At 41.6% G+C, this 9,972-nt stretch overlaps 1 pseudogene; it reads left to right on the top strand.

Annotated features, from left to right (window-relative positions):
- Positions 1 to 6,980: 6,980 nt before the first annotated feature.
- Positions 6,981 to 9,215, top strand: LOC136483253 (uncharacterized; annotated as a pseudogene).
- Positions 9,216 to 9,972: the final 757 nt, after the last annotated feature.

Here is a 9,972-nt window from a genome sequence, read left to right on the forward strand (position 1 = left end):
TACTCTTTAGATACAACTGTCACATAAATGTTGAGGCATGCGCAAGCATTAAAGCAGTGAAGTATCTATTTAAGTATGTATATAAAGGCCACGACCAAGCATCATTCTCAGTAAATGCAGACCAAAATGATAGGGATGATGGTGTCATCAATGAGATACAACAGTATAGGAATGCTAGGTACATTTCTCCACCGGAAGCTGTGTACAGGATCTTCGGATTCCCAATGTTTGGAATTTATCCGTCAGTATTGCAGCTCCAGCTACATTTGCCTAATATGCAGTCTGTGACATACAATGATGACGAAAACCTGGAGGATGTTGTGAGTCGCCCGGCTTCTAATAGGACAACACTGACGGAGTATATCCAACTGGATCGACAAAAATGGAAACACGGTATCGAAGTGTCATCTTGGCCAACTAAACATATGATCACTAAAAGAGCGCAAACAGATGGGTAAAAGATCAACTATACCTTTTGTGTACATGGCATTGTCACACTAGCAACAGTACCTGTATCACTCATATTTTACTTGTAATATTTGCACAGTGTAAGTTGCGGTTTATGGATGCTTAATTATATGGAGTACTGGACTGGAACAACTTTATCTGACGCTGTGACCCAGGTAATTTCATAAGAATATTTCTAAATATTTTTTATTTTGGTTTGGTTAATAATCACGACTTGCTCATATTTTTAGGACGATATAAGTAACTTTAGGTTCAAGCTACCTGCGATCTTGTATAACTCCATGCTAAACACAGCGAGAGGGTTACAGGATGATGAGCAAGATATGGAAGACAACAATAATCTTGATGATGATGTTGTAATGCTCAATAATCCAGATGAAATAGATATGATACTGTCGGGTACAACAACATGGACAAACAAACAAGACCTATTGTCTGCATTTCGTGCATGCATCCTGCTGAATAATGACCCTGAATCTTTAGAGTAAGTCATTCTAAAGTAAATTATTTTGTTCTAATTTAAAGATTTTTCATCACCCCTGCTACAACTGCTACGATAATTCATTTGTTTGTTGTCCTGGTTTTTTAGCAAAGAATGGGTCCGAAGCACACGACCGTATCCGATTTCTTTAACTCGTAGAAAAATTGGCGATATTTTAAACGAGAATATGGAGATGGATCATAATTGCTTCAACCTTGCTGTTTGGATGGCTGCATCCAATAACGCCTCTATGTTGGAGAAAGACAAATACCACTATATGGACCTCCAGTTTGCTGTAAGTTGATATAATTTTTCACTAATGTATATAAATTATTTGTTAGTTGTATCATTAATTAAATAGTGATAATTGTTGCAAAAAACAACAGTCGAGAACTCAGTTTGGACGAGATCCAAGGTGTTGCGACTGGATAGACTATGAAGAACTAGCAAAATTGCTTCAATGCGGGCCTGATAGGGACTACAAAATACAAAATTGCAGCACTGTAAGATATATGTTCATTAAACTCCTTTGAAAACTTATATTTTGTATTGCACTTATGGTTTTTTTTTGTTTGTTTACAGATTCTATTGTCATATTTTCGAGATAGGAACTATATTTTATTCATATTTGACATGGGTAACAAAATTGTGCACATTCTAGATCCGCATTCTCCAAAACTATGGTACTCGGGTCTAGATCCAATCATGCCATATAATGGTATATTAGAGATAGTTTTGAATTATTTCAGTTTCTCCATGACATTGGTCAATCCTGCATGGAAAGAGAATGTTTACCTCTGGCGTCGTCAATTAAAACTATATCTTCCAAAAGCTATGGACCGGTAACAACTTATATTGTGTTTATCTTATCTTACCATCAAATAAATAGTGATTTGATTTAACTACAACAAATAAACACTTGGGCTCTTCTTCTCCAGGAAATTGGCAGGCTTCCTTGTCTACAACTACCTAAAGTTGTGGAATGGCGAAAGATTATCGTCGTTTGTCAACATAGTAAGCGTAAAATATTTCTATGTATATTTTATATGTTATCTACCAAATCATTAAGTTAACTTATTATATATTATCTATATCATTCGCAGAGGTCAAATTCACTGAGGACGGAATTTTTAGTTGACATTTTGAAGAGCAGCGCAAATGAATGTACATATGACATCCCTGGGGAACTGCAAGATCTACTTAAACTCATAAATTAGTAGGATAGATATTTCAGACATGACTTTATTATGCCTTGTTATGCATGCGTGTTTTCCAGATAAATACATCGTTATGTACCATTGCGTGTGACTTAAACTATCAAAAAATTTTGTTGTTTGGTTATTTTCATGTGATTCCCAGAATAAAGCCGTAGCGTTAGCACGGGCACTATACTAGTCAGTAAAGACTAAAATATCGAAGCAGCTGTTGGCTTGTCGTTTGGACATGGTTGCACGGCCATAGTATTCGTTGAGGGCATCACGGCAACGCATGCACCTGAAATAAAGGTATCAACTTCTCTAAGTACAGATTCAGTGTCCCATGGAGTTGCGTGGTCGTTTGAGAGTTGTTAGTACGTAATTAGCCAGCTTGGTCAGTTTAGACTGTCGATCCATACAGATAATCGCTAGCACTGTAACTACTGCATTTTTAATTTTCTCCAATTTGTTTTGAACGTCATGGATAGAGAAAATACTCATGAAACGGTTGCTTACAAATTGAACCACCACAATGAGCCACAGCAAACGCCCTTAAGGCCCTGTTTGGTTGAGCTGTGGCTGTGGGAAAAAGCTGCTGTGGGCTGTGAGCTGTGGAAAAGCTGCTGTGGACTGTGAGCTGTAGAAAAGCTGAAAGCTGTTTGGTTAAACAAGTATAAAATATACCTTTTATCTTTATCTCTCTTGAAACAACTATGGAAGAGCTTTTTATTCCACCAATTTCGAAAAGCAGAAAGTCAAAAGCCAAAAGCAGGATCAACCCAGCTTTCAAAAATGAACTACGGAAAAGCAGCTGCTTCTGAAAAAGCACCCTCCAAAAGCAGCCCCTTTGGTCGGGCTTTTGGCTTTTGGGGCCAAAAGCCAAAGCCAAAAGCCCAACCAAACAGGGCCTAAATCCCATGGCTCGTTGTCACAGCTTCAGCTTCACTAGTGGACCAGTTTTTTTTTTTTTTTTTTTGCTTCTGCTTTAAAGCTATTTTTTAGTAAAATGTTTGGCAAAACAACTCCTTATGGTAGACAAAAAGACTTATATAAAATGCCATAATGCCCTTCTATTTATCTTTTTTCCTCCTCTCCAATTTCTTCTTCTTCGTCGTTATCCCCTCATTCCTTCACGCATATCTGCCCAGCCCCGGCTCCCATGCACCCTGCTGCCGTCGTCATCTCCGGTCATGCACTTGTATGCTCGTGTGCCCCGGTGGTGGCTGAGCCCACCCTCCATATAGTGTCTGGGGTCAAATCCGACCTCTGCGTGCGTACGTTGGGCCACTGGTGCAGGTGAAAGCTTGGAGAAGCTGCTGGTTTCATCCCACACCGATCCTCTGTGAGAATTTGCTTTGAGGAGCTTAACCTATGAAACTGTTTGAAAACTACCGAATTAGCACCAAGCTGTGCCAAACAGGATCTTTGGAGGGTAGAGTAGGCAATGGACAAAACCCAAACTAGTTCACACTAATGCTACACTGATTTACACTTCTATCAGTATCACCAAACCTTCCCCTGTCATTAGTGTTGGGATCACTACAATGTCTCCCGCCACCCAAGGTTAGTGTCGCAAGCCATTAAAGCTCATCAATGTGATCCGACTCTCTCGGTCACTTTGTGTCATCCACTATAAGAGCGAGTATAAGTATAGTAAAGGGTTGTAAGTAGCCTGTGTGTTGAGGGGGAGGAGAGATAAGAGGAGAGAGAGGAGAACCGGGCTATAACTTTACAACCGGATGAGACAGAAAATTTTGTGAGAGAGGCAAGTGGACCATGTATCAATAGTGAAGTGCTAACTACTATATGGGTGGGCTGAGAGATTGGTTGTAAAGATCTATACAGCCAACAGCTGGCCACTCCTACTCCACACCAAGCATGGTGGTGTATTAAGTAACCGCCATTCTAGAAACACATTTCAATCCACCTTTGGAGAGATGACTATTGCTAGAATCTGCCTGCTTCTAAAAAATTGGTTTCTATTGGCAGGTCTTGGGCCCAGCTAGGCCCACATGGCATACTGCATGGAGAATCCCACTAGCAGCTCGCCTCAAAAAAATTGGTTTCTATTGGCAGGTTGCGCCACTAGGTATTTTAGAAGACACAAAAAATTACATTTCTTCTTTACATAAAAGGAGTCGTCTCCAAGAAATCATGTTGGTCAAATCCAGAGCCTTCGAAAGGTTTAGGGTTTTGTCAAACTGTTGATGGCGAAAAGGGATGACGAGCCGAGCCTCGCCGCCAACACGCGAAGTAGACTGGGAGAAACCGCGTGGAGCAGATCCCGAACTCTCCCCAGGCTTAGGGAAACACCGGACCGGATGGTCGTGACGTAGGGCGTGCCAGTCAATTTGACCCCGCAATTAACAAGCACTAGTAGAGAAACGACTTTTGATCCACTTCGAAATTTGGCTTTAATCCCGGTATTTTTCGCGCCTGGGACTAGAGAAACCTTTAGTCCCGGTTGGTAGCTCCAACCGGGACTAAACGTCCCTGCCCAACGGCTACTGCGACAGGCTTTTGCTGCAGGGGACCTTTAGTCCTGGTTGAAGCTACCAACCGGGACTAAAGGTTAACTTTTACTCCCGGTTGGTACCTCCAACCGGGAGTAAAAGTCTACTCCCGGCTAGAGGCTCCGTCCGGGACTAGAAAGCGACCTTTAGTCCCGGTTGCTGTCTCCAACCGGGACTAAAGATCCCCTCCTATATACCCCTTCTTCCTCCCTGAGCCCGAGCCACTTTGAGCTCAGTGTTCTTGCTTCATCGCCGGCCTCTCTTCTTCCTCATCGCCGGTAATCACAAGATTTCTTCGATTCCTCCATCGATTCTTCGGTTCTAAAGGTTACCAACTTTATACTCTCATGTTTCATCAGTAGCATATCTCATTTTGTGGACTAGATATATGTGGTTTTTTATGGTGGATTTTTTTTATTTGTAAGCCATTTAAGCTCAAAATCACTTTAAAGTTTGCATATTTTGATGAAGGAAGGTTAAAGTAGTTATTCAAAACTAGTATTCAGCTTTCATTTCTAGCATGCATAGCACACTTCATGGTTTAGAGATATAGAGAATTTTAGAGTTTTTTTTATTTTATTTGTTTATAAGATGAGAAATTTATATTACATTAAAAATGAGTATAGAGAGTAGATGGCAACTGCTTCCGGGTCCTCGGCCTCTCATCGGGTTCCAAACCGATTGAGGTCGGACCTCCCTCTCATTGCATGCAGCAAGGGTGAGAAGAAGATTGTGATGGAGTACCGGGTGAGAAAGGAGTGTCTCCCAACAAGGGTCATATCTTCTACAAGTGTCCGGATCACAATGTGAGTTATTTTGTTGCATTTGATGAATATGGTTAGTTTATACTTATTTTCATGATGATTGTGACTAAAGTTCTAATTTTTTGTTTTAATTTCAGTGGGATGCCACTGGATGTTCAGGCTGGTACTAGGAGGAAGAGCATGTTGAACATGTGCAAAACTCTCTTGCACAGACGGCTACGGCGGCTGATGAGGCAGTGATCCTGCGGAAGAAGCCCATAGATGTTGAACAAACGCATTGGGATTGGTCGCGAAATCCTTATGCTGCTGAAGTGCATTTTAGCTTAAGTTTTTTTAGTGGTAGTTGGGATTGTCTACGTTGTAGCGAGACTTTCATAAATTAATACCTTGTGTGGTGGCATGCATGTCGTATAATTAACTAATTATGTTCTAGGTTTTAATATGGTATGTATGTTATGTAATGCAGATGAGCCGGCATTGGATGTATAATGCTGATCACCACTCCCAAGAGTTCATTGAGGGTGTGCATTCTTTCTTACGTGTGGCCGAGGCAAACAAACGCGGTGGTTTCATGTGATGCCCATGTGCCATATGTAAGAATTTGAAGGAATATGCTAGCTCAAGGAGTCTTCATTCACACTTGTTGAAGTCGGGTTTCATGCCAAACTATATTTGTTGGACGAAGCACGGAGAAACCAGGGTTGTAATGGAAGAAGGTGAAGAAGAACAATGGGACGATGATGACATTATTGCTGAATATGGTGCCTTCAATGATACTGCAATGGGGGAAACTGAACAAGAGGTAGGGGCAGAAGATGAGCCTGTTGATGATCTTGGTCAGGCCATTCGTGATGCACAAAGAGAATGCAAAAGTGAAAAGGAGAAGATCAAGTTCGAGCGCATGCTAGAGGATCACAAGAAATTGCTATACCCAACTTGTGATGTGGGGCAGAAAAAGTTGGGTACCGCACTAGAATTGCTGCAATGGAAGGCAAAGAATGGTGTATCTGACAAGGGATTTGGGGAGTTACTGAAAATCCAAAAGAAGGTGCTTTCGAAGGATAACGAATTGCCCGCCACTACATACGAAGCAAAACAGGTAGTCTGCCCTTTGGGATTAGAAATCCAGAAGATACATGCATGTCCTAATGACTGCATCCTCTACCGTGGCGAGGAGTACGAGAAGTTAGATGCATGCTAAGTATGTCATGCATCGCGGTATAAGATCAGGCGAGATGACCCTGGTGATGTTGAGGGCGAACGTCCCATGAAGAAAATCCCTGTCAAGATTATGTGGTATGCTCCTATAATACCACGCTTGAAACGTCTGTTCAGAAACAAAGACCATGCAAAGTTGTTGCGATGGCACAAAGAAGACCGTAAGGTAGACAATATGTTGAGACACCCTGCTGATGGGTCCCAGTGGAGAGCAATCGATAGAGAATTCCCAGAGTTTGCAAATGACGCAAGAAACTTAAGGTTTGCTTTAAGTACGAATGGTATGAATCCTTTCGGGGAGCAGAGTTGTAGTCATAGCACTTGGCCTGTTACTCTATGTATCTACAACCTTCCTCCCTGGTTATGCATGAAGCATAAGTTTATTATGATGCCAGTGCTCATCCAAGGCCCAAGGCAACCTGGCAACAACATCGATGTGTACCTGAGGCCACTAGTTGAAGAACTTCTACTTTTGTGGAACAGACCAGGTGTACGTGTGTGGGATGAGCACAAACAGGAGCACTTTGACCTGCGAGCATTGTTGTTCGTAACAATCAATGATTGGCCTGCTCTAAGTAATCTTTTAGGACAATCAAACAAGGGATATAATGCATGCACGCACTGTTTCGATGACATTAAAGGTATATTCTTGAAAAAATGTCGAAAGGTCGTGTACCTTGGCCATCGTCGATTTATTCCTGCGAATCACCCCCTAAGAAAGAAAGGCAAGCATTTTAAAGGTAAGGCAGACCACCAGACCAAGCTGGGCAACCGAACTAGTGAGGATGTACTCAATATGGTCAAGGATGTGAAAGTAGTATTTGGAAAGGCACATGGCAGCGAACCTGTTCCGAACGACACCGACGGTCACGCACCCATGTGGAAGAAGAAGTCCATATTTTGGGAGCTACCCTATTGGCAAGTCCTAGAGGTCCGTAGCGCGATCGACGTGATGCACCTGATGAATAATCTTTGTGTGAACCTGCTAGGCTTCATGGGTGTGTATGGGAAGCCTAAGGACACAATTGAAGCACGATAGGACCTATGGTGTTTGAAAGAATGAGACAACCTACATCCAGAGAAGACAGATGATGGACGCCATTACTTAAGTCCAGCCAGCTACACTCTTAGCAAAGAAGAGAAGGAAAGCATGTTTGAATGCCTAGCAAGCATCAAGGTACCATCTGGATTCTCCTCAAATATAAAGGGTATAATAAATGTGCCAGAGAAGAAACTCCTAAACTTAAAGTCCCATGACTGCCACGCGCTCATGACGCAATTGCTTCTAGTTGCATTAAGAGGAATTCTACCACCAAATGTACGTCTAGCCACCGTGAAGCTATGTGCATTCCTCAATGCAATTTCTCAGAAGGCAATCAATCCAATGGATCTAGCTAAACTACAGAATGATGTGGTTCAATGTCTTGTCAGCTTTGAGTTGGTGTTCCCTCCTTCCTTCTTTAATATCATGACACACCTCCTAGTTCACCTGGTCAAGGAGATTAGCATTCTCGGTCCTATGTTCCTGCACAACATGTTCCCCTTTGAGAGGTTCATGGGAGTCCTAAAGAAATATGTTCACAATCGTGCTCGGTCAGAAGGAAGCATCGCCAAGGGCTATGGAACAGAGGAGGTCATTGAGTTTTGTATTGACTTTATTCCCGACCTTGACCCAATTGGTCTTCCTGAATCGCGACACGAGGGGAGACTAAGTGGAAAGGGGACACTAGGGAAGAAAACATATATTAGTACGCAGGACAATTATTTTAATAAAGCACACTACACAGTTCTGCAAAACTCCTCCTTGGTGGATCCGTATATCGAGACACATAAAGAGATGCTCTAATCCGAGTTTCCTGGGAAGTCTGAATCTTGGATTACGCATCAGCACCTGGAAACTTTCAGCTACTGGTTGCGAAAAGAATGTCAGGGTGATGAGAGTATTGATGAGCAACTGTATTTGTTGGCTAGGCAGCCATCGTGGCATATCCTCACATACAAAGGGTACGAGATAAATAGGAATACATTTTACACAGTAGCCCAAGATAAAAGGAGCACCAACCAAAACAGTGGTGTCCGCATAGATGCCACCGACCCTAATGGAAATAAGCGAACATATTATGGCCACATAGAGGAGATATGGGAACTAAACTATGCACCTACTTTTAAGATATCTTTGTTCAAGTGCCAATGGGTAAAGGCGACTGGAGGCGGGGTAGCAGTCGACAACCAGTATGGAATAACAATCGTGGACCTCAACAATATTGGGTACAAAGATGAACCGTTCATCCTTGCCAAGGATGTGAATCAGGTGTTCTATGTCAAGGACATGTCTACAAAACCGAAGAGAGGGAAAAACAACAACGACCCAATCAATAAGCCAAAGCGCCACATAGTTCTTTCAGGGAAAAGAAACATCGTCGGAATTGAAGACAAGTCAGACATATCAGAAGATTATGAAAAGGATGACCGAATTCCACCCTTCACAGTGAACAAAGACCCAAGCATCCAGCTAAATGATGAGGACACTCCATGGTTACGGCGCGATCATAACCAAGGGATATACGTTAAGAAGAAGTTCACTACTGTGCCCGCTTGATATATATAGTGATGTTTAATAGTGTGTATTAGAGGTATTATGTAATAATTGTGAATTCAGAGATATTTATTAGGTGTTTTCTTTTTTTCTATGTTCAGATTAAATTTGCGTTTGATGGTGGGATTTCCATGTCGCTTTTGGACAATGAGTGACGAAAAATGAAAAGATTTACGTTAAAATGATATGAAAACAAATTTCCAATCGAAAACAAAAGTTTTAATGATTTAAATTAAACACTACATTTTTGCATTAACGAAATAATAATTATTAATGACATTATGTTTCAATATTTATAAGAAAAAACAAAAAACTTTAGGTCACACAATTTTCCTATGTGCAATAAAGCAAAAGTAAATCCATATTCTTTTAAAATAATTTTATGCCTTGTATTTGATTTGCAATTAATAAGACTTTAACATTTTATAGAAAGAAATATATAAAAAACAAATGGAGCTTGAAACGGGCGGGAAGTGAAACTGTAGCCCAACTTTAGTCCCGGGTAGATCTACCACCCGGGACTAAAGGTGGGCTGCATTTTTTTGCGGTCCACCAAAATACACCTTTAGTCCTAGCTCGTAATATCAGCCGGGACTAAAGGTTAGTCCCGGTTGGTATTACCAGCCTACCAGCCGGGACTAAAGGTCTTTTCGTCCCGGGTGTTTACAGGAGCCGGGACTAAAGGTACCTCCCCTATATAAGGTGGTCGTTTCTTCTTCCTTCTCACTCTTCGTCT

This window comes from Miscanthus floridulus, chromosome 9 (assembly GCF_019320115.1).
Source record: "Miscanthus floridulus cultivar M001 chromosome 9, ASM1932011v1, whole genome shotgun sequence".
NCBI classification, from domain to species: Eukaryota; Viridiplantae; Streptophyta; class Magnoliopsida; order Poales; family Poaceae; genus Miscanthus; species Miscanthus floridulus.